The sequence below is a fragment of the Delphinapterus leucas genome, chromosome 4 (assembly GCF_059928025.1).
Source record: "Delphinapterus leucas isolate spDelLeu-1000000601 "Yukka" chromosome 4, BTC_Dleu_Yukka2, whole genome shotgun sequence".
Classification (NCBI taxonomy): domain Eukaryota; kingdom Metazoa; phylum Chordata; class Mammalia; order Artiodactyla; family Monodontidae; genus Delphinapterus; species Delphinapterus leucas.
In genome coordinates, this window is record NC_143132.1 from 128,580,079 (window position 1) to 128,605,188 (window position 25,110).

At 44.3% G+C, this 25,110-nt stretch overlaps 1 pseudogene; it reads left to right on the top strand.

The window, feature by feature from the left end:
• Positions 1-1,509: 1,509 nt before the first annotated feature.
• Positions 1,510-18,716, top strand: LOC111179146 (eukaryotic translation initiation factor 3 subunit J pseudogene; annotated as a pseudogene).
• The last annotated feature ends 6,394 nt before the right edge of the window (positions 18,717-25,110 follow it).

Sequence of the window (25,110 nt, forward strand, 5' to 3'; positions counted from 1 at the left end):
GCCGCATCTCCGGAAGCCTCAGGGTCCCGCCCTGTGGAAAGAGGAGGACAGTGCTGACCGCACAGTGTGGCGGAAGGATTTACAACCTACACTTTCTGGAAGGGAAGCTGCGACGGTTACGGTTTGGGTAGTGCTGGGTGGGCATCAGACCCAGAGGTGCTGGGCTGAGTGACCAGGTCTGCCAGCCCCTAGGGGACAGGTCCATCCCCCTGATGCAGGGCACTGGCACTTTTCTGCCTTTTGTTGCCATCTTTAAATGGTGACACTGTCCCTGCTTCCAGCCTGGCGTCCCTGTGTGAGGCTGTGGCCTTGGTCTGGGATCAGCATGTTGACATGGTGCCCCGGCCCCAGAGACAGGAGCTGACAGCGCCTCCTGACTCCTATCAGACTGAATCAGCTCGCGTCCTCCTGAGCAGGCTGTGACCCCTATGAAGCCCAGTTAGACCTGTGGGATCGAGAGCATCGGGCTGGAATGTCACGCCTGGCAGCCTGACGGTCCATTCGTGTGTCAGGCCGCCTTCTCTGAGCCCTTCTAAGCTGGAGGCAAGAAAACCGGGCCTCAGTGAAACATCTTGAGATCCAGAGTGACAGAGGAGGGGATGCACTCATAGCTTTGTTTGATCACCCCATACAGGCAGTTTGGATCGCTGTAAAGTGAACGGATTAGGAGATGCAATTATCTGGATGATCGCTTCAGCTCACTAGCCAACTTCACCTCTGTGGATGAGAGAGAGAGGAGGGGGAGGGGGAGAGGAAGAGGGATGGGGAGGGGGGAGAGGGGGAGAGAGAGCGAGAGAGCGGGAGAGAGGACAAAGTAGGAAGGTTGGTTTGGTTTGGACTAGGTCGTGGTGGTCTTCCATGAAGATGGAGAGTTTGGGCTCTGTGCACCCACCCCAACCCAGTGCAGTTGGAATCATCGGACAGTTTGGATCACAGACATGATGAAAGCAAATGAGTTTGTTGGGAAGGTCATCGAAGGTCATTGTAGTGAATGCTGTTGCTACCCAGCCTAAATCTCTTGTTTATGTTGGGGCCATCTCCCAGCTTCTGAGTGTTCGCTGCCAATAGCTCACAGCTGTCGCCTTTTTCTAAAGCGTTGTCCTTGGCCAAACTGAGCCACTCTGCCTGAAAAATAGCATGCCCTGCCCACCGCCTCCCAAGTCAATGGCTGACGCTCAGAGGAGGCAGTCAATCCACTTTGCCTCAGGGTGGCACCAGCTCTGGTACAACTAGTGCCTCTGAACTTACCTGAGGGCTCAAGCTTAGAGCACATCCTTGCTTGGTTCCTCCCTCGGCCTCATCCTGCTTTGCTCAGCTCCGTTCTCTGAGAGCATCCCCCCGATATATCACTTGAACAAGAATCCCCATCTTAAGCTTTGCCTCTGGGAAACCTGACCTGTGCAGTCACTGTGCACGGGAGAGTGGAAACCTAGTGCTGGGGAGATGAGGCAGGAGGCTCTGCAATGGTTCAGGCAGAAGTTGATAAGGTCAAGACCAGGGAAAGTGGCAATGAAAAGAGAGAGTAAGAGAGAGATGCCAGAGACGTCAGGATGGGTGATGTACAAGGACCCCTGGGTAAGGGGGTGAAGGAGAGGGCAAACATGACTGATACTTCAAGTGGAGGCAAGTGAGGGCACCTGTGGTGATGCCACTGGTTAATGAAAGAAGCAATGTTTACTGTGCCCTTTCCTATCTCTGGCTCCCTTCTCCCATCGTCTCTGGGCCTTTCCCTGCGGCAGCTGCCCCTCTTCCTGGACTTGTTTAGGGTCACAGTTGTACCCTGCACGGCCATCTCCATCCCTCATGTGTGCCATGTCTCTCCAGCTAGATGGTCATCTCCGTGGGTTCCAGGACTGTGCTATGTTCTTTTCTGTGCAGAACTCCACGTGTGTTTTTCATATGTTAAGAGACTAAAGAGATGTTTGTTGACTGATTGCTAGGTTAGCTCTTAAGACTTCCTCCAAACCTTGGTGAGTCCTCTCTGGCCACTTTGAGGTTTTCAAAGCTATAATGTCGTGACCTATAGACCTTGGTTTCTGCACCATTAACTTATTTCTGTTTCTTCTCAACTTTATTGAGGAATAATTTATTTCAGATAAACCACATCTTTAAAGTGTGTGATTCAATGAGTTTTATCCGTTATTTACATTCATAAAACCATTATCACAATTAAGACAAAAAGCATTTTCATCACCTGCATTCCATCCCCTTTTGTCCCTGGCTCCATGTAACCACTGATCTATTTTTGTCACTTATAGAATAGTTTGTATTTTACAAAAATGGAATCATGTAGTATATGTTCTTTTGTGTTTGGATTCTTTCACTCAGCACAGTGTTTTGAGATTCATTCATGTTGTTGAGTGTATTAGCAGTCCATTCCTTTTTTTTAAAAAAAAATCACACTTAATTTTGGGATAATTGTAGATTCACATGCAGTTGTAAGAAATAGTACAGAGAGGTGCTGTGTACCCTTTACCCAGTTTCCTCCAATGGTAACATCTTGCAAAAATATAGTATACCATCACCAACAGGATACTGACATTGATAGCCAGTCCTCACAGGTTGGAAATCCCTCAGGTTGCCCTTGCTAGCCACATCCCCTTTCTTCAGTCCCCCCTCCCCCAATTTTAACCCCTAGCAACCACTAATCTCTTCTCCATATCTATAACATTGTCCTTTTCAGAATGTTATATTAATGGAATTGTTTGTATCACAGTGTGTAACTTTTTGGGAGTGCTTTAAAAAAAAAAAGATTTATTTTTTAGCGCAGTTTTAGGTTCACAGCAAAATCGAGGGGAAAGGCAGATTTCCCACATGCCCCCTGCCCTCACACAAGGATAGTTCCCCCATTATCAACGTCCCCCACAAAGTGATACATTTGTTACAATTGATGAACTTGTGTTGACACATCATAATCAACCAAGGTCCATAGTTTATAGGGGGTTCCCTCTTGGTGTTGTATGTTCCCTGGGTTTGGACAAATGTATAATGGCACCTGTCCACCATTATCGGATCACACAGGGTAGTGTCACTCTCGTAAAAGCCCTTTGTCCTCTGCCTATTCTCCTTTCCTCCCCCCCCCAATCCTTGGCAACCATGGATCTTTCTATTGTCTCCATAGATTTGCCTTTTCCAGAATGTCATGTAATTGGAATCATACGGTACGTAGCCTTTCCAGATTGGCTTTTTTTTTCTTCACTAATAATGTGCATTTAAGTTTCCTCCATGTCTTTTCATGACTTGAGAGCTCATTTCTTTTAGACAATATTCCATTGTCTTTATGTACCACAGTTTATTTATCCATTCACCAACTGAAGGACATCTTGGTTGCTTCCAGGTTTTGACAATTATGAATAAAGCTGTCATAAAGATCCATGTGCAGGTTTTTGTGTGGACATAAGTTTTCAGATTCTCTGGGTAAATACCAAGGAGTGGAATTGCTGAATCATATGGTAAGAGTGTTTCATTTTTTAAGAAACTGCTAAACTGGAAGAAGCATTACAGTTAGAGAAGACAAATTCATATCCAAAATATATACCTAGTCTAGTGAGAACATGTTGCCACCCACCCCATGATGAAATGGGTGCAATATAATCAACTTGCCACTAGGTGGCTGTCTAATTCCCTTAAGGGAATTGTGCCACACTAGGAGCTTGGGGCTGGGCTCTTCCGTTGGTAAGTTAGACCCTTGGTAACAGCAGTAACCAAGTCAGCCTTAGTGAGGGGAAGTTCATGTTGTTGAGCTTGTGTATAGCTGCCATCCTGCCAACATGCCCACTTCATACATCATCTATAGAGCAAACATTGGGGGTGATTGATATCCACAGAACATTCCGTCTTGTCCGTGTTATGAAGAGTCTCCTCTGCAGTGGATGTCCTTTGGTGAGCATTCACATGGAGCATAAATATCTTTCACAACATTTAGTACGTTTTTGGTCACTGTTTCTTTGAATATTTGTTTTCTGTTCCAATCTCTTTCTAATCCTGGCACTCCAATGTCACAAGTGTTAGACCTGATATTTCCCCATAGGTTCTTGATGCTCTATTCATTTTCAAAATGTTTTATTTTCTTTGTTGTTTAGATCAAATAATTTCTACTGATCTGTTTTTAAGTTTGCTGACTCTTTCCTCCGTCCTCTGCATTCGGTTTTTGAGCTCATTCAGTGACTTTTAAATTTCATAGATTCATAGTCTCCTTTTTAGTTCTCAAGTTTTCATTTTAAAAATAGTTTTTATTTTCTGCTCGTATTGTCTACCTTTCCATCCATTTTGAGAGTATTACCTTCACCTCATGGAACATGTTTATAATAGTTCTTTTTTTTGTTTGTTTTTTGGGGTTTTTTTTGCGCTACGCGGGCCTCTCACTGTTGTGGCCTCTCCCGTTGCGGAGCACAGGCTCCGGACGCACAGGCTCAGCGGCCATGGCCCACGGGCCCAGCCGCTCCGCGGCATGTGGGATCTTCCCGGACCGGGGCACGAACCCATGTCCCTTGCATCGGCAGGCGGACTCTCAACAACTGCGCCACCAGGGAAGCCCTATAATAGTCCTTTTAAAGTATTTGTCTGACGATTCCAACATCTGGATCATCTGAGAACTGACATCTGTTGATTGTATTTTCTTTTGAGAATTGGTAACATTGCCCTGATTCTTTGTGTGCTGAGTACCTTGGAACACTGTGTGGTGAATCTTTGGGTCCTGTTAAATTCTCTGCAGAATGTTGATTTTATTGTTTTAGCAGGCAATCAATCTGATTGGGTTCAAACTGCAAGTTCTTTCTTGCCATCTGTGGCAGTGGTTCCAATGTTTATCTGGGTTTCAAAGACTTTGTTATGCTGCTTTGGGTCTATTCCATGCATGTCCCTATCTAGGGCATGGGCAGTGGATGATACTGTAGTTCAGATTTCAGAGTCTTGGCTATGATGCTTTGGGTTGATGCTGTGCATGTACAGCTTAGAGGTGATCCTGGTGCTTGTGACAGAATAAAGGGATCTCCCTCTGCAGCCCTCTCCTCTCTAAGATTTCCTCCACACTCTTAGCTCTCCAGAGCCCTTTTCCCAGGTCCTCTGCTCTGTTTTCCTCTGGTGTTTTAGGGCCCCTGTCTGCTGTATAGTTCTGCAGTGGCACCACCCTTTGGTCAAAGTCAGAAGATAAAAGAGGGGAAAACTGGGAAACTCATCCCTTGATATGGATCACTGTTTACGTGTTGGTTCCCTTCCTTAATCTACCTAATTTGTTAACTTCTCGGAGTCTGCAAGTAGTTGTTTTTTTGTACTTTGAAGTTTTAGTTGTAACCAGTGGGAGAGAAGGTTGGGGTGGGCTTAATTCATTTTGGCTGGCTCTGGAATTTCCAGGCAACTGTGTTTTTAGAGCTATTGCTAGGACATTGGAGTATGCTGCCTGAGAGTCAAGTGGCATTATTCCTGCTTCGGAGCTAGTGAACAGAACAAGCTCCTGATTGGGACCTCGAGGAGAGGGTGCCACAGAGAAACAGAGGGGCCTGATTGCCACAAAAAGGCTAGAAGTGACTTCCCTTTTCTTTTCTACTCAAGTAGGTATTTTATTTTATTTTATTTATTTTTATTGAAGTATAGTTGATATATGTTACTTTCAGGTGTACAATATAGTGATCTGGCAATCAAATATACTATGAAATGATGACTATGACAAGTCCAGTAACCATCTGTCCCCATGCAAAATTATTACAGTATTATTGACTATATTCCTTATGCTGTATATTACATCCTCATGACATTTATTTTATAACTGGAGGCTTGTACCTCTTCTTTTTCTTTAAAAAAGTTAATTAATTAATTAATTAATGTTTGGCTGCGTTGCGTCTTCGTTGCAGTGCACGGGCTTCTCATTGTGGTGGCTTCTCTTGTTGCGGAGCACGGGCTCTAGGCACGCGGGCTTCAGTAGTTGTGGCACGTGGGCTCTAGAGCGCAGGCTCTGTAGTTGTGGTGCACAGGCTTAGTTGCTCCATGGCATGTGGGATCTTCCCAGGCCAGGGCTCGAACCTGTGTCCCCTGAATTGACAGGCGGATTCTTAATCACTGCGCCACCAGGGAGGTCCCCCTGATCACTTTTTAATTGGATTTTTTTTTATATTGAGTTGTGTGATTTCTTTATATAATTTGCATATTAACGCTTATCAAATTTATCATTTGCAAATATTTTCCCCCGTTCAGTAGGTTGCTTTTTGTTTTGTTCATGCTTTCCTTTGCTATGCAAAAGGCTTTTTACTTTGATATAGTTCCATTTATTTATTTTTGCTTTTGTTGCCCTCGCCTGAGGAGACATATCCCCCAAAATATTGCTAAGACTGATGTCAAAGAGTGTGCTGTTTCTGTTTCCTTCTAGGAGTTTTATGGTTTCAAGTCTTACATTTAAGTCTTTAATCCATTTTGAGTTTATTTTTGTATATGGTGTAAGAAAATGGTCCAGTTTGATTCTTTCGCATGTAGCTGTCCAGTTTTCCCAACACCATTTATTAAGGAGACTGTCTTTTCTCCATTGTGTATTCTTGCCTCCTTTGTTGAAGATTCATTGATCATATAAACGTGGTTTTATTTCTGGGCTTTCTAGTCCATTGATCTACGTGTCTGTTTTTGTGCCAGCACCAAGAGCTTTGCGGTATAGTTGGAAATCAGGGAGTGTGATACTTCCAGCTTTGTTCTTCTTTCTCAAGGTTGCTTTGGCTATTCGGGGTCTTTTGTGGTTCTATACAAATTTTAGGATTATTTGTTCTACTTCTGTGAAATATGCCTTTGGTATTTTGATAGGGGTGTCACTGAATCTGTAACTTGCTTTGGGTAGTATGGATATTTTAGGAATATTAATTCTTCTAATCCATGAGCATGGTATATCTTTTCATTTATTTGTATTGTTTTCAATTTCTTTTATCATTGTCTTATTGTTTTCACAGTACAGGTCTTTTACCTCCTTAGTCAAATTTAGTTCTAGATATTTTATTCTTTTTGATGAAATTGTAAATGGGCTTGTTTTCTTAATTTCTCTTTCTGATAGATTGTTATTAGTGTATAGAAATGTTACCGATTTCTGTATATTAATTTTGTATCCTGCAACTTTACTGATTTCATTTATCGATATTAGTTCTAACAGTTTTTGGGGGGAGTCAATAGGATTTTCCATATATAGTATCATGTCATCTGCAAACAGTGATAGTTTTATAGAAGTGACTTCCTTGATCACTTGTAAGCAGATTTCTGTTTGTTTTAGGAACATGCTACGCATGTCATTTGCTACCAGATTCTTTGGAAATAGGAGATTTTTGCTTAAACCATGATGTCTGCTGAGGTGTAAATGACAATTGGTACCTGCAGTAACCAAAGGATGTCGTTAGTATTACACGGGCTCTTTAGCTGAGTCCCTGAATGGGTCCTGAAACTCCTGGTATGGCCATATATGACTTTTTTCATCATCTTCTTCTTTTTAAAAATATTTATTGATTTGGCTGCACCCGGTCTTATTTTCGGCACGTGGGATCTTGTTCCCTGACCAGGTTTCGAACCCAGGCCCCCTGCATTGGGAGCAAGGAGTCTTAACCACTGGACCACTGGGGAAGTCCTGATTCTTTTCTTCTTATAAGAACAAATAGCAGTAGTAATTTTAGACTCTTGTCCTTAAGTAAGGGAGACCAAAACCTTTTGCACCCCAGCTTGGAAGGTTTGCTGCATATCCATACTGGGGAGAGAGAACATTATTCTCATTCTCCTGTTTAAACCTCCTTTGTTTAGCAATACTATTTATTAAATCTTTTGATATATATGTAGTTTTAATCAAAAGGAATTTGTATCTAGCTTTGAGTGCTCAGCAGAAGTAAATACTAAAGATAAATGTGTTCCTTTGATTCCCAAATAAAGCAAAAGGAACTTGCTGTTGGAATTTGCCTTGAACCCACAAATTTTTGCCCAGCAAAATTAATACAAAGGGTCATAACATTCAAGTCTGCCTTTTCCTGGGACAGTTTGCTTGGGCCTGTGGGGATTCAGCTGTAAGTTGCAGGCAACCCCTTTGTAACTGGCTTCAGTCAGTGAGGGAGAATTGTCAGAGCTGGCATCAAGGACTTTTAGATAAGGGGGGTATTCTGCTAGTTGGGGAAATGGTTGGGTAGAATGCAGGATGTAGCAAAATATTTCTTGGATTTTGTGTTTGACAGATTTAAAAGGCATGTGAGACCTTTGGCCAGTCTCTGTCACCTAGGGTTTTGAAAACTTTAATTTTATCCTAATTAAAAATAATTGAAGTGCCATTTACTCCAGGGAGAGGGGCAGCCCCAGAGTTTGTGGACCCTAAAGCATTAGACATATCTAAGCCTCACAAACTTTTCATTCTTTCCCTGGGGTCCCTCCTGAGGCAACACCTTCTTATGGGTCTCACTAAGGGCTCAAGTTTAAAGAAGCGCCATAATGAGTGTTTGAAGGAGGAAGTTAAGAAAAGCTGCCTTCATGCCTTTTTTCTGACTAAGAAGCTTACTAATTAGGGTCCCCAGACAGCATGGTTCAAGCCATTTGGCACAATCTTACTATAGATTAAAATGCCCCCACCCCCAAGCCCCCAAACAAAAGCCAGAGTGCCAACCAGGGAGACAGTACTGCGAGGGGGCTTCTTGCTGTAGTCTGGGATAGAAAGAACCGAAGACCAGTGCCGTGAGTCAAAGCCAAAATCAACACCAAGACTGTGGCACAGGGTGGGGGAGGGATGGGAAAGGGGGCCTGAATCGACAGTCAGGAGTCAAGCTGGACGTGGAAGGAATGGAAGTGGCTCTGGAACAAAGTGGGCTGGTCCTGGGTGGCTGCTGGCTGGCACTGGTGCAGGCGAAGTTTACCTTTGTTGGTCGGGAGGAGCGGGGGACTGGTGTAGATGGACTTGTTAGGTGGCCCTAAAGGTGTAGGATCCAGTCAGACAATACTGAAGGGGACTCTCAGTGTTTATTTCCCTTTCTCTTTGTCATGGTTGTGGCTATAGAATCAGTTGTAAATAAATGACATTTTCAACTTGTACATTTTCCCATTTTACAGTTATAAGTATTGCTTTAAAATATTTTATTATTAAAAAAAATGTGCTGAATGGTTAAAAAAAGCACAACTTGGAAAGCACAAAAGAGAATTAAGAAGAAAATAAAAATACACCAGGAGGGCTTCCCTGGTGGCGCAGTGGTTGAGAGTCCGCCTGCCGATGCAGGGGACACGGGTTTGTGCCCCGGTCCGGGAAGATCCCACATGCCGCGGAGCGGCTGGGCCCGTGAGCCATGGCCGCTGAGCCTGCGCATCCAGAGCCTGTGCTCCGCAACGGGAGAGGCCACAACAGTGAGAGGCCCGCGTACAGCAAAAAAAAAAAAAAAATGCACCAGGAATTAAACCACCCGGAGATAACTATCATTGGTATGTTGGTGAATTTCCTTCCTGGTGTTTTGGATGTTAAAAGAAACTTGTTGAGCTTGTGTTTTCACCCAGATGAGCTGACCAGGTGAGCCATGCTGGCTAGGTGTGAACCACATCAGCCAGGTGAGCCATTATCCAGAGCAGAGACCTCCAGCGTGAGTGCTGATTGGAGAAATCTCCAGACACATTTGCCCTGAGTAGATGGGCCCTGTTAGTGGTCTGACATTATTTTGTCACTATCATTGGTGTGTTTCATCACATGGAGCATCTGATCCCATTTGGACCCAAGACCTGGGAAAGTAAAGCCCAGAATTATGATCCAGTTAAGGGAATTGTTTGCTTCTTATGCAAGTCTAAGGAGGCCCATTTTCAAGTCAGTGTCATTACAGTCACTCAGTGGAGGAGCATAATTCTCCAAGCATCTTCTGTAGTAAGACCTTATTACGATGATGGGTGTAAAGAAATATCCATGAGACGTGCACATCTGATGATAACGAGAACCCCAAACCGTGACATGTCCAATGAACTGTTTAACTGGAAAGGATTTTATCGGAAATGGCGGCCACCCTCCTGACTCTCCAACTATGATGGGAAGTTATGGAGTGTTGATCATCCTCAACACTGCCCACAGAACGGCTGGATGAAATCATATAAATGCAAATTATGCTGTAATTAAAGAGGAAAGAGGCAAGAAGCGAAACATTTAGCTGAGCATGACCTTCAGGGTCCTCTGTTGCCTTTGAGAGTCCAGGAAGGCTCTGAGGGTTTGCTTTGAAATCATCCCCTTACGCTGTTGACAGGGACAGTAGGCTAATGAAGAGGGATGCGGCAGTGGTTTTGAGAGAGCTGGCGTGCCATTTCGGGGTGACAATCACTAGGGGGTGTCAGATTGATGGTTCTCTGACCCCTCCCGGCAGGAGGAAGAGCAGGCTCCCTGTTACTTATTTGTCTCCCCACCACCGATTATCTTCCAGGGACCCAGCATTGGGGCTGATGGAAAAGGAAGAAAGAAAAAGTGTTCTTCATATGGGGAGGCAGTACTAAGACCGTTTTCATGGGCTGTAATGACATCTATTTTTAATTTAATTTTTTCAACCGTTCTAACATTCAATTCCAAAATAAAGTAAAATAAAATAAAAACAAGTGAAACTCTCTTTTTCCACTTTCAGCCCCTGCCCAGCACCGCTACCCTCCAACCTCAACCACAGGAACCGCTGTTATTAGATTTCTGAGTGTCCTTCCAGAGTGTCTTTGTGCTGATATATGCAAACATTAATATATACTCTTATTTCCCTCCATTTTTATGTGGAAGGTAACATACTGTATTTTTTTTTTTTTTTTTTTTTTTTGCGGTATGCGGGCCTCTCACTGTTGTGGCCTCTCCCGTTGCGGAGCACAGGCTCCGGACGCGCAGACTCAGCGGCCATGGCTCACAGGCCCAGCTGCTCCGCGGCACGTGGGATCTTCCTGGATTGGGGCACGAACCCATGTCCCCTGCATCGGCTGGCGGACTCTCAACCACTGCGCCACCAGGGAAGCCCAACATACTGTATTTTATACCTTGTTCTTTTCATTTAATATATCATGAAGCCTTTTCCATACCAGTATATGGAAAGCATCCTTATCCTTTTCTACAGCTGTGTATTGCTCTATGGATGTACCATACTTACTAATCCCCATTCATGGACATTTCGTTTATTTCCAATTTTGCTACTGCAAACAAGTGTCACTGTTTTGTTTGTCTGCTTTCCTCTGGGTTCTGAGCTCCATAGAGACTATGTCCTGGGCGTTATTCATAACACATAATACAGTTTCCGATACATAGTGGATGCTCAGTAAATGTGAGTGGTGGAATTCAGTTAAATAGAACACCAAAGAATCCATAGAGGCAGCCACGGTGAACACAGCTGTCAGCCTGCCCACTGGGGTGATTACAGTAGGCCTGGTAAGACCTTCCTTCCCTCCCCAACTCAACTCCAAATCTTCTGGATCATAGCTGGAATCCCTCTATTCCTTTCATGCCTTTAACTTCCTGCTCTCACTTGTTAAAGAGCAAAAGCTCCACCCTGGTGTTTGCCAGTCATGTACCTCTCAGTAGGGGTCTTCATACTCTCAGAGGAGGTCTCCCCTCTCCTGGCCACATCACACATTCTGACCATTTAGGAGGCAGAACGACAGACACGTACAAGTGAGTCAAGTCATAACTGGCTCTCATTCATGCTATCAGGTGGTCACTTACTTGGTTGGTCCAGGGCCTCAGAACGGAGACTCTGGGCTCAAATCTCAGCTCTGCCACTTCCTAGTGGGCGGCATCAGGCAAGTCGCTTAATCTCTGTGTCTCCTTTTTTTTTTTTTTTAAATTTTTGAATTTTATTTTATTTATTTTTTTATACAGCAGGTTTTTATTAGTTATCCATTTTATACATATTAGTGTATATATGTCAATCCCAATCTCCCAATATCGTATATTAATGCATATATGTGGAACCTAGAAAAATGGTACAGATGAACCAGTTTGCAGGGCAGAAATAGAGACACAGATGTAGAGAACAAACATTTTTTTTATCTGTAAAATAGAGATACTTAACATTTATACCAACCTCATAGGGTTGTGGGTGGGATCAATGAGCTAAAGTACTTATGACAGTGCCTGGCATGCCGTAAGTGCTGGTAAGGGTTTGCTATCATTGTAATTGGCCCTCAGGGTGGGGAGGGGAGTGGGTGCCTGCTATTCACTCTGAGACTCTGCCAGCCCTCCTGGGCAACCTCTCAAAGCTGGGAGGGGTTGGCACTCTCCTTACCGCTTTCCTGGGTCACTTCCTTTGACACCTGTCAAAGCAGGATGGCTTGCATGAACTTCACTAACATTAAATGCTCCTTTCTTGTGTTGCCTTTGCCTTGTTAGTCTCCTGGGAATGAGCACACAGATCTTTGATGAGTTTTGCTTAAGAGTAATAAAAAGTAGCCAACCTATTAATTCCATCAATTTCCAAGTAAGAAGGAAAAATCATGTCATGATGATAGCACAGGGCAAGATTTGATTGTGGGTTTCCTGTATCAGTGGCTTTATCAGATAGGAAAGGGAATGAGAGGCAGGGCCTACCCTGTATTGTTGCAAGGTTTCTACATTTTTAGGTGGAATAGTACAATTCTAACTTTAAGTAGATTGAAAAATTAAGGACGTATATCATAATCCCTACAACAACCTCTAAAAAATATGATTGAAAGAGACATAGTTGAAAAGCCAAAGAAGAATTCTAAAAATTATTAAATTAATCCAAAAGAAAGCAGGGAAGGAGCAGGAGAGGAACAAAATCAGAGAACACAAATAGAAATCACATAAAAATGCTTAATCACTATTCAAAAATAAAATAAATAAATCATTGATACATGGAACAATACGGATGAATCCTTAAATTCATCCAGAATAAGCATCAAAAAAGAATGCATACTGTGAATCTTTATTTTCTATATCTATATCTATCTATCTATATCCATCTAGCTAGCTAACTATCAAATTCACTTGTATGAAGTACTAAAGTACTGAACTGAATCTATGGTGGAAAAAATCAGCAACTGTTGCCTTAGTGGGAAGAGGGCAGGGATTTAACTGGAAGGGGCATGAGGGGATTTTCTTGGGTGATAGTTATATTATGTATCTTTAAAGAGATTTGGGTTGAATGTGTGTATGCATGTCAGATTCATCAAATGGTACACTTAAGATTTGTGAGTTTCATTGTATGTAAGTTTACCTAAAAAGAAAAAAGTAAATTAATATTCACTTTAATTATGGTACACATGCTAAAATATTTAGGGTGAAGTTTACTGATTTCTGCAACTTACTTGCATAAAAAATAAGGTAAATGATGGATAGAGAGTTGGATAGATGGTAGATATATAATAAAACAATTATAATCAAAAGTCAATTGTAGAATCTAGGTAGTCAATACATGGTATACATTTTTTCGACTTTCCTGTATGTTTGAAAGCTTTTATAATGAAAAATTGGCTAAAAAAAAAAAAGAAGGTGAAACAAACCATTTTCAGATAAAACCTGTGGAAATTTGTTGCCAGCAGACCTGCACTACAATAAATGCTAAGAAAGTTTCATGTGGAAGGGAAATGATACCAGGTGAAAATGTGAATCTTTAAGGAGGAAAGAAGAACCCTGGAAATCATAAATAGCATATACTGTTTTTCCTCTATTTGCTATGTTACTTAAAGCCAACTGACTGTTTAAAGCAAAAATGATGACAAATGTATTGTGGCATTTAAAATATATGTAGAAGTGAAAAATACAACAACAAGAGTACAAAGTCAGGAGGGGGTGTAAAGAGAATTACACTTTGTAAGTTTCTTCATTGTAAAGACAGAATGTGATAAGGATATATATTTTAATTATGAGAGAAACCACAAAACATAAACAAAAAGAGTTATAACTAAATAGCTGATGAATGGAATGTAGAACTGAAAAATGCTTGATTAACCCCAAATGAAAGAAGGAAAAGAGGAAGAGAGAACAGAGTAGATAAGTAAAAAAATAAGAATTACATTAAATGTAAATGGACTAAATATGCTGCTTAAAAGGCAAGAGATTCTCAGACCAGATAAGAAAGCAAGGCCTAAATCTATGCTGTTTAAAAGATATGCACTTGAAATACAAAGACACAAGGAGGTTAAAGTAAAAGGAAGGAAAATATATGCCGTGCCAATACTAAGCACAAGAAAACTGGTGTGGCTATATTACTATCCCAGAAGGAGCATTACCAGAAGTAAAGTGGGTCATTTCATAGTGAGGGGCTGTGTTTTGGTTTAAACATCCCTAATAAGGATTCTGAATTTCAATCAGAATATTTGCCAAAACAGCTGTTTTGTGTTTGAGTTCTTCATTTTTTATTTCTCTTCCTCTCACATCTCATGTAACTCCTTCCTCTCTAATATTATTAATTTGTAATAAAGTGCTTTTCCCATTTTTATTTCTTTAAAAACTAATTCACAAAAATAAAATTTAAATAATTGCCCAGTTTCCCTTTTGTAACAATACATCTGCCTTCCTTTTATCTTGTCCCTCTGTGGTCCTGGTGCATAGGCATTTACAGTTTTTATAGCTGAAATTATAACACGGGTACAATTTTGTGTTCTGGTCATTCTCTTATATCAGTAAAACACCCTGTTTATGTTGCATGTATTATGGCAAGTTTTCTCAGCCTTGGCACTATTGAAATTTTGCACCAGATTTGTTTGTGGGGAGCTGTCCTGTGCATTGTGGGTGGCTTAGCAGCACCGCTGAACTCCACAATTACTAGATTCCAGTAGACCCCAACCCCCTAGTTGTGGCAATCAAAAATGTCTCCACTTTGCCAAAAGTTCCCTGGGAGGTAAAATCACCCCTCGTTGAGGGCCACTGAATCTGGGAATCATTTTTATTCACAGCCTAACATTATATACATTTAGTTGAGGACTCATACTTTGCCAAAATAATTCCTATTACTGGACATATTATTTCCAACACTTTCCATTTAAATTTAAATTCCATTTAAATTTCACTATAAGAGGCATGCTCATAGCCATTCCTTCCTTCTAGGCTACTTATTTTCCTTAGAGTAAATTCCTGGGTATGGGGTTTGTGGGTTCAAGGGCATTTGACCATCCTCTTTTGAGGACTTTGAGGAGAAGAATGATCCTCAGAGTGATCGAAAGCTGGGGATTTCCATGCCCTGAATTAGTCCCCTGCCAATATAAATCACGCAAGTCATTTAGGACCCATCAGTGTCATGGAGAAAAGTGCTAGGTGACTTATACATTTTGGTGCTGGGTCAACAAATTAGTTATCTGAGCTATAAATTACTGCAGTGATCCATAAATCAAATCTGTATTATATAAATCAAAAGATACAGATATATGATGAGAATTTAAGAATACTAATTTATAAAATGCATTATGATAAATTGCACCACGCAATAAAGGAAAACTGTGGCACATCCATCAGTGCCTCCTCACCCAAGGAGACATTAGATACCCAGACTGGCAGCAAAGGAGCTGGGAAGTAAAGTCAATAGACTCTGCGTGGAAGGAGAATATGGAAAACTCTTAGTGATTCCTGCAAAATAGATTGCTGATGTATATTTTAACTTTCAAGAAACATCTGAAGTGCAGTTTTCCTTTTTTGTATTTTTTTCCTCCAGAGTGTCTGGTGCCTCTGGATTTAAGGATGGTTGAGAAAGTAGCCAAGCTTTTTCTTGCTTCTGTGCATGCTGCTGCTCCAGCCTGGAATTCTTCCCTCCAGTTCTCTCTCTTCACTTATATTCATCCTCCGGTTCTCAGTTTGAACGTCCTTTCTTCAGGGACACCTTCCCCCACACCCCTGACTGGATCAGGTCATCCTGTCAAGGGCTTCTATAGCTTCCCGCTTCCTCACTGCTTATGTATCCATTCCCACCCATTGTTCATGCCCATGATCGCTCTCCCACATGAGAGCATAAGCTCCAGAGGAAAATAGTAGCGTCTGCCTTATCCTCTGCTATATATCCAGTACCTAGTACATTGCCACAGACTACACACGCTAGTGTTTCTGGAATAACTGAATGACAGGAGAAAGGAGGGTCCCATAGGTAGGGTCTGGGGGCTTGGAGATGCCATCTCTGGCAGATGCTGGGTCAGTGATGCGTAGTATTTATTCTAAACTTCCTCAGCTGTTTTATGAGAACTTATTAAAGGAATGTCGTGGGTCGATAAGTTTGAAAAAATTGCATATTTCATTCCGCACTAGGAGAGTTGGGATGCACATCACCATAGGAAAGGCTCTTCTAGTTAAAAATGTTAAATATTGGGCTTCCCTGGTGGCGCAGTGGTTGAGGGTCCGCCTGCCGATGCAGGGGACGCGAGTTCGTGCCCCGGTCCGGGAAGATCCCATATGCCGCGGAGCGGCTGGGCCCATGAGCCATGGCCGCTGAGCCTGCGTGTCCGGAGCCTGTGCTCCGCAACGGGAGAGGCCACAACAGTGAGAGGCCCGCGTACCACAAAAAAGAAAAAAAAAGTTAAATATTGTTTCACTGAGGTCAGGGTATCCAAACAGAGGGAGGTTATCTGGGTTGTGAGTTTTGCCGGATCCAATCACCAGCCCCTGATCAACACAGTTTTCTTAGGCGTTTCATAGTCTCCCCATCCTGGACAAGGTGATGCCAGAGACACAGGCTACAAATCCTTTCCTACCAAGAGATCGTGTCTTGTTGGGGATACACATACGTACCTGTAACTGAAATCTCAGCCAAACTCTCTGGGGTACGAAACAAAAATTTATTTTTTTTTCTAACCACAGCCTTTAAACCTGCTCTATTGTATTTCCCTTCCCCACCTCTTGACAAGAGTTCCTGCAGACCCCGCGATTTTATGGTCCCTTTAACTATAGAAATTGTCATCCTGACAATCAAGACTCACATTCACGCAGCAGCAAGTCCTTCTGGTTAAATCCCGACTTCAGCTTCTCTCCCATCCAAAGCCTCTCCTCCCCCAGCTCAGCTGTGGCCTGTGACTGAGGTCTTCTTTTATTCTTTCTTCATCTTCAGCTCTTCTGGGGTGGGCAGGAGGAGGGGGACTTAAAGACAAGGGCCAGACGCGCTTACACCCGGCTCGAGACGGCGGCGGCAGCGGCGGGGGACTCCGACTCCTGGGACGCGGACAGGTTCTCCGTGGAAGACCCGGTGCGGAAGGTGGGGGGCGGCGGCACCGCCGGCAGGGACCGCTGGGAAGGTGACGACGAGGACGTCAAGGATAACTGGGATGATGATGATGACGAAAAAAAAGCAGCAGCAGAAGTAAAACCAGAAGTAAAAATTTCAGAAAGGAAAAAAACAGCAGAGAAGATAAAAGAGAAAGGACGGCAGCAGAAGAAAAGGCAAGAAGAAATTAAAAGGAGGTTAGAAGAACCTGAAGAACCTAAAGTGCTAACACCAGACAGATAAACCGCGGCTAAAGAAATTACAGGAAGAGTCAGACCTCGAATTAGCGAAAGAAACTTTTGGTGTTAATAATACAGTTTATGGAAGAGATGCTATGAACCCATCTTCAAGGGATGCCTTCACAGAGTTTGGAAAGTTACTAAAAAAATTACACAATATGAAAAATCACTATATTATACCAGTGTTTTGGAAGCCTTAGTTCGAGATGTGTGTATTTCACTGGAAATTGATGACTTGAAAAAGATTACCGGTTCGTTGACTGTACTTTGCAGTGAAAAACCGAAGCAAGAAAAGCAAAGCAAAGCCAAAAGGAAGAAGAAAGGCGTGGTTCCCGGAGGGGGATTAAAGGCTACCATGAAAGATCATCTGGCAGATCATGGTGGTTATGATGGAGGGTATGTTCAAGATTTTGAAGACTTCACGTGACGTTTTATCTTCTCCTGGTGTCTTCTTTCTGTTGCCCACAATCCCTTCAACATGCAGCACAACTTCCTTTCCTTTCAGTTCTGCCAAATGCTACAATCAGAAGTGCAGTATCTTTTGTGCTGGTTATTAACCCCTTGACACTTAGGTGCTAATGTGCAGATGAGGGAACTTGGATCTTGCTGCCAAGTGGTTAAAATTGGGAACCTCCATTGCTACTAAATCATAGTTTAAAAAAACAGACCAAATAATGTTGTTGTTGTTGCTATCTGATTCCGTAGCAGCAGTCACTAAATTGGAAACAAAGGTTGCAACACGACAAAAAATTGTGTAGTATTTACCAGCACCATTCAGAAATACAGCCTTAAGCATACCTCCTTGAACTACTTCGTAACTTGTCAAGAAAAGCAGTCTGCTGCAAGGGCGTGTGGTGTGCACCTAGTATTGAAGTTGCTTTGTCTTAAAATTGAGCGTGAGGATATTAAAAATACATTGTGAAGAAGACTGCTTATCTCAGAGTGAAGATACGGCGGCTGAAAAGCACTAGTTTGATACTTAAAAATTAAATGACCAAAACCCTCCAACTTGGAAGCTGAAGAAGGTAAACCTCTCCATTATTGCATTACCAAGTTGTGGAATCTCTTGAGTGCATAGGCTGTCTAGTTTCTATTTATCAGACTATTCTACTGATGGAGTGCTTCAGATGGGGGAGGGAAACTCCTTACCTATTTTATTTGTCTGATTTAAGTGTCTGAGAAACAAATCTCCTTTGTTCTCTGAGGCTGCAGTGGATCAGCTTTAACAGGGTTTTGGCATTTCCTTTATAAAACTTTGTTTTGTTCAGCAAACTGCGCCATTTAACTACAGTTTGGTAAATTGTTATGTTAACAATTATGACATCTGCAATGTTTTATAAAGCAACTAATTTAATAAAGTCACTATTGTGAGGAAAAAAATAAAATAAAATAAAGACAAAGGCCAAAACCTTTGTGCTTAATGGGCCATGCAGCTGTGGTCCCCTCTCCACTCGCGGGGGCTGGGCGTGGATGGTGTCCAGGGACAGGCAGGGTCATGCTGGCTGTCTTGCAGGTGAATATGTGGACTTTTCTGAAGCCCCTCAGGAGGGGGCTCCCCACGGTCCAGGTCCCTGACCTCTTGTGACGCTCCCGTCTGCCCCCCAACCCAGGCTCTTCCTGGGGGAGCCCCTTGCCCTGGCAGCCCGTCCCTGGGGTGGTGCCAGCCCACTTCCTCCCATGGCACTGGCTAGGACCATGGGAGGGGCACCCTTGTCCCTCCAGACTCTGTGGCTCTGTCACATCATGGGGCTGTCATGGGCTGCTCTGCTCAGCCTCCCACCTTCAGAGCTCTCCAGGTGACCCTCAGGAGACTGTGGCCCCTCCCTCCCAAAGTCTGGGCAACCCACAGCCAAGCCTCCCAAGAACAGTCTTGCCACAGTCTGCACCGGGGCAGCCTTGGGGCCGACATCTGGCTGGAGAGGGGCAGCCAGGCTCCCTTTCAAAAGCACCCTCCACCTTTCCGAGTGGTGCCCCAAGAGCCCTCTTCACCTGGCTGGGCTGGACAGGAGCGCTCACATCCCTCTTCAAGGCCATTTCCTCCAAGGGCTCCCTCCCCCATCAATGACCTCCTCTGGCTTTCCAGGCTGCGTATACAGGAGGGTGCAGTGGTGGGGTCAGGCTTACAAGATCTCTAGCTTGTTTCTTAGTAAGCACCTTGGGGCTTTCTCCATAATTAGGGGCACTTAACACTAAAGACCCTCAGCTGTGGGGCTGTGATTCTGAGCTAAGCAGGAAAATCTTTCATTCTTCTGTTCATGCTTAGGTGAATGGGCAGCATCAGACCACACATGACAATGGACTTGGCTGGAGGTCTTTGCAATGCTCAAGGCATGTCTGGAATAGGACAAGACCACAGATCTGAGAGTCTGGGGAGGTTTCCAGTGGGAATTGGGGCCTGATCTGAGCTTTGAAGGATTTTTCTTTATTTAAAATATTGCATTATAAAAGTTATATAGGTTTCTTATAAAAAACAACCATCAGATAAAACTCCCTTCCGGTCTCACTTTCCCAGAATAACCTCTCATAGTAGCTCTGTATTGCCCTAGACCTTTTAAAATGTATATATAGGGACTTCCCTGGTGGTGCAGTGGTTAAGAATCCACCTGTCAATGCCGGGGACATGGGTTCGGTCCCTGGCCCGGGGAGATCCCACATGCCGCAGAGCAACTAAGCCCATGCGCCACAACTACTGAGCCTGCGTTCTAGAGCCCGTGAGCCACAACTACTGAGAGCACATGCCACAACTACTGAAGCCCACACACCTAGAGCCCGTGCTCTGCAAGAAGAGAAGCCACCGCAATGAGAAGCCTGCGCACCGCAATGAAGAGAAGCCCCTGCTCGCCACAACTAGAGAAAGCCCGCACGCAGCAACGAAGACCCAACACAGCAAAAATACATAAATAAATTTAAAAAATGGTTAACTTAAAAAAAAAAGAAATAAAATATTTTTTAAAAAACGTATACATAAACACACACATCCAAAACACAAATAAAGCACAAGTTTTTTTTGTTTTTGTTTTAAGACAATGTGTACCGGCTTGAAGGATTTTGAACAGTCTTTCACCAAATATTTGTGTGTGGCTGTGGCTTGGGATGACACCGTGCCAGTTACTGAGGGCAGGGAGATAAGGCACGCTGGCCAGGCTTGGAGGAACAGGGCTGCTGGATGTGGCTGTGCCTGGGTCCTGTCGCCCAAGCACATGTCCTGGCTGTGTGCATCCTGGGAAGGTGCCCTCGAGGGAGGAATGCCTTTTCATAATTACAGCAAAGGCATTGGCTCCCTGAGAAAGGTCCAGCTTACTGGTGGAGCCAGAGAAGGGAACAGACCACTCTAATGCTGGAACAAGGCTCGAGGGTGACCCAAGGCCTTGTGCGCAAGGAGATAGGAGATCTCCACACTGAGGGAGCATGAGCCGTGAGGCCGGGGACCTCTGGGGACTCAGAAGAACACCTGGCTTCTGCCTCTGGGATCTGACCATTTACCTGGGGTGAAACTCAGACACCTGAGATAAATGTCAACAAATTGACCAAATGAATGATGTGCTGAAGTGTGAGATACAGATGGTACAGATGGTGATGTGCTGAAGTGTGGTATTCACACTTTACCACAGATGGTATTCTAGACATCTGGCTTCTGTGTGGGGACATGCCGGCCAGGCTTTCTGATGGTCAGTGTAACTCCTCTGCTCAAAACCCTTCACTGGTCTGTCTCCTGTCACGTTCAGGAGAAAGAAAACCCAAACTTCTTTGCAGGGCACATAAGGAGGGCCCTGTGAGATCTGAGTGCCCTCTACCACTCCAGCTTCATTTCCTGGCCTTTGGGTGTTCCAGGACCCTCCACTTACACGGAGACTCTTGGAGTCCCCAAAGCGCCCTGCCCTCAAGGCTCTGCAGCTTCTCGGCCTCGGCACATGCTGCTCTGAGTCTGGATGACCTTATGTGGCCCCCGCTGCCCCTCCCGCAGTCTGGCTAACTCTCCCTTGGTTCCTAACCATGGCAATGCCCGTGGGGTTTGGGAATTTCCTTCTAGAAACCACTTCTGATCTTTCTTTAAGTGGAGTTTGGAGCAGCCTAGCTAGTGACATACTTTCTCCTATTCTGTCATTCATTCCTAAAACTTCATGGCAGACAGAGGGGGAAAGGAGGTCCAGATAACCCAGTGTGGTCTCAGAGAGGGAGGCCTGCTGGAAGAGACACTGAGCCTTTGTACATATTAAACTTTACTTGCGGCGGCAAACCATTACATGCTCTGCTGAGGTAGAAAATGGCATTTTTCTTTAAGCTCTGTTATGTTTGAAAGTTATTTGAATAATAGTATACTCGTATATCCAAATCAATTCCTTGTTAGAATGACTCGATGCTTTTGAAACATCGTCTTTGAGGACACACGTATTTAATCTTGGTGGAATATCATTCCGTTTGCTGACACCATTCAGCCTCAGTATCCATTTGCAGCCAGAATTAACATGAAGGAGCTCTTAATTGTGTTCTGTGAATCAAAGCCCAGAAAAAAACGTAAATATTTGTCTCAAAAAGAAAACAGGGGCTTCCCTGGTGGCGCAGTGGTTGAGAGTCCGCCTGCCGATGCGGGGGACGTGGGTTTGTGCCCCGGTCCGGGAAGATCCCACATGCCGTGGAGCGGCTGGGCCCGTGAGCCATGGCCGCTGAGCCTGCGCGTCCGGAGCCTGTGCTCCGCAACGGGAGAGGCCACAACAGTGAGAGGCCCGCGTACCGCAAAAAAAGAAAGAAAACAGACTTCTTATATACGAAGTCTTCTGGGTGCTCTGGAAAGCCTGGGATTGTTTCAACCAGCCGAGCAGGTTAGGCTCTTTGTGCCAATTATTGGCTACGAGTGATGGATGGATTTTCCTTCCTGGGCACCGAGGACAGTGGATGATGAAAAATGGTGACCCTGCCGCTTGCACAGACCCTTCCATCTGCCCTGTTGCTCCCCTCCTGCTTTGTGAAATTCATCAGGTGAGCACTGTTCTAATGGCTGCTCCAACCAAAACAGTAAAAACCTATCAGGGGAGCTACCTATTTGTATCCAATTGTGTTAACTTCCCACTAACATGATTTTCTCTGCCCTGCCCTTAACTTCCTTTGATGGATGATGTAAGAAACTGATGGGTGAAGCCCTCTATGGTATTTATTGTAGCTGGTTGGTGAGGATATTGTCCACTAAATCAGTGGACCTTGTTTGAAGAGCCATCTGAAAAATTTAAAGCTCGAGTCCAAGAAAGGCATTGTTTCATCTGCAGAACTACAATGCTTTAATTTTCGTGGACAGATTCAATTTTGTAATTGATTTGCTGTGGCTGCCAGGAAACTCAGAGCCCTATTTGCAGTCCAGTTTTTACCAGTGTATGACCCTGTGAACCTATATTTATGTATGCTGTCCCTTGATTAACCTTCCTATTTTATTTACACTTCTTCTTTTCTGATTTTATTTGATGTATATTTATATTCATATCTCCAGCTCTAGCCCCTTCTATCAAACACACAGAATGAGTAGAGCCCAACAGGGTGCTAGCAGAAGATAAGTATTTATATGTATTTATATTTTCCACTACGGTCCCATCAGACCTGCTCTGTGGCTCATACTTTCTTGCACCTTGGATAAAATCCCTGTGAAGTTCCATAACTTTTCTTGACACTCTTAGGGAAAAAACATCTTTTGTTCACTTTCCAACACCAGAAGTCTCATCTTACTAGTTACAGTGTTCACTCCAGAGCAGTAACCAAAATTCAGAACTTTCTTCTGGGTTCAACTTCTCCAGCGTTGAGCTCACTTCTGGATGGGAACCTTGTTGGGGAGTTGTGGACTGAGGCGGCAGTCAGCATCACTTTTGCCCCAAATTGCGGTTCTAACCGCCTGTACCTTCTTCTGCAGATTGCCTGTTGCTCCTCCTGAGTTGGATGGAAGATAAGGGATAGGAAAGCTCTTACCTGGCTGGGGTTGCCTTGTCCTAAGGTAGAAACAGTCTTGGTCTTTGCAATATGACCCACTCAGCTTCCATAATGAAGCCTGGGGGCTAAAATACAGCACATGTCTCTGCCCCACTGTTGGTGGAAGGCAGTTTGCTCCTGGGACATCTCAAGCCAAATCTCACACACTTCTCTAGACCAAGGTGTTGCACTTGTCTCTGTACCTGTTACACTCTAAAAGCACAGGGCAAACTCCCCAGATGGTTCTTGAGATGCCCTTTCTGGATCTTCTTGACTTCACAGTTTGGCTGTGGGCACTCAGAGAGCAACCTAGGAGGGTTTAGTGAAGGGACTATGGACAGAGGTGTGGCAAAGTAAGAACAAAAGAAGGTGAGGCTCCCAGATACCAGCATTGTGCCCTGAAGAGGGTAGGGGAGCGAATGATACACTTGGGGAAGATAGGCTGCCGGACAGATGCAGTGGCTACAAGGAGCCAGCCATAGCCAGGTAGGTAACCAGGTGTTATGGGTTGAATTGTGTCCCCTCAAAAACATATGTTGAGGTACTAACCCCCAGTATTCTATGAATGTGACCCTAATTGGAAATAGAGTCTTTACGGATGGAATCAAGTTAAGATGAGGTCATTAGGGTGGGCCCTAATCCAATATGACTGGTGTCCTTATAAGAAGAGAAGACAGAGACAGAGACACAGACCAAGAGAAGATAATGCCAGGTGAAGATGGAAGAAGAGATTGGTGATGCGTCTACAAACCGAGGGACACCAAGGATTGCTGACAACCACCAGAATCTAGGAGAGAAACAGGGAACACGTTCTCCCTTGAGCCTCCAGTGGGAGCCAGCCCTGCCGACATCTAGATTTTAGACTTCCATTCTCCAGAACTGTGACAGATACATTTCATTGTTTTAAGCCATCCAAGTCTCTGGTAATTTGTTTTGGCAGCTCTAGGGAATCAACACAGGGTGGGGTGGAAAAATTCCTTCAGCTCTGTTCTCCTGCCTTGTTCTCTCATGGTGGTGCCCCTCACTGGACAGACCCCCACTCTCTGGAAGCCAGAAAGCAAAGGAGCAGCTGCGCAGTCTCTAGAGGTCAGCCTCTGGGCACAGGGCAGGGCAGAGGGTGGAGGGACGGTGGTTGTAGGTGGAGAATAAGCCCAGCCAGCCCTGCCTCCGGCTTCTGTCTTCTTCAGTGTCAGAGCCAGTGGTGGCAGGGGATCCATCCGAAGGGCACTGGAGAAACTGCTGCCTCGACCCCTCTTTTCTGCCCTTTGAATCTGGTTCTTTCGTGAGCACAAGGGGCTTGGAACACAGCTGGCTCCTCACAACTGCATCTTGGATCGGAAGTCAGCTTTCCCAGGAGAACGATGCTATAACCGGGCGAGGAATGGTATTTCCGTGCCGAGAAGGGCAGTGATGTACAGGCTAAAAGGCTGGGGAACCGTAAATGTGAAAGGCTGTTCAAACTCATTTGTAAGCAGGCAAAGTCAAGTCGAAACTGCGTGGAGATGAATCAATTGTCACCCTCTGGGTTGGCTGGCTCCCAGGGCTGGCTACTTCTCCTTGCAGGGCTGGCTGTGGATGGTGCCAGGTGTAGAGACCCAGCACAGCGCTGACACATATTAGGTGCTCAGCAGATATGACTTCCTCTCTCTTCCTGCGCAGCCCCTCTCCTCACCTCCCCTAACTGGCACTGTAAAGAATATGACATTGAACGCACAGGGCACTGCATCAGTGTATCAGTGCATCAGCGCTGCACAGAATCCACCTGTACTGATGGAAACCCCTGCTGCTTTCACACTGAG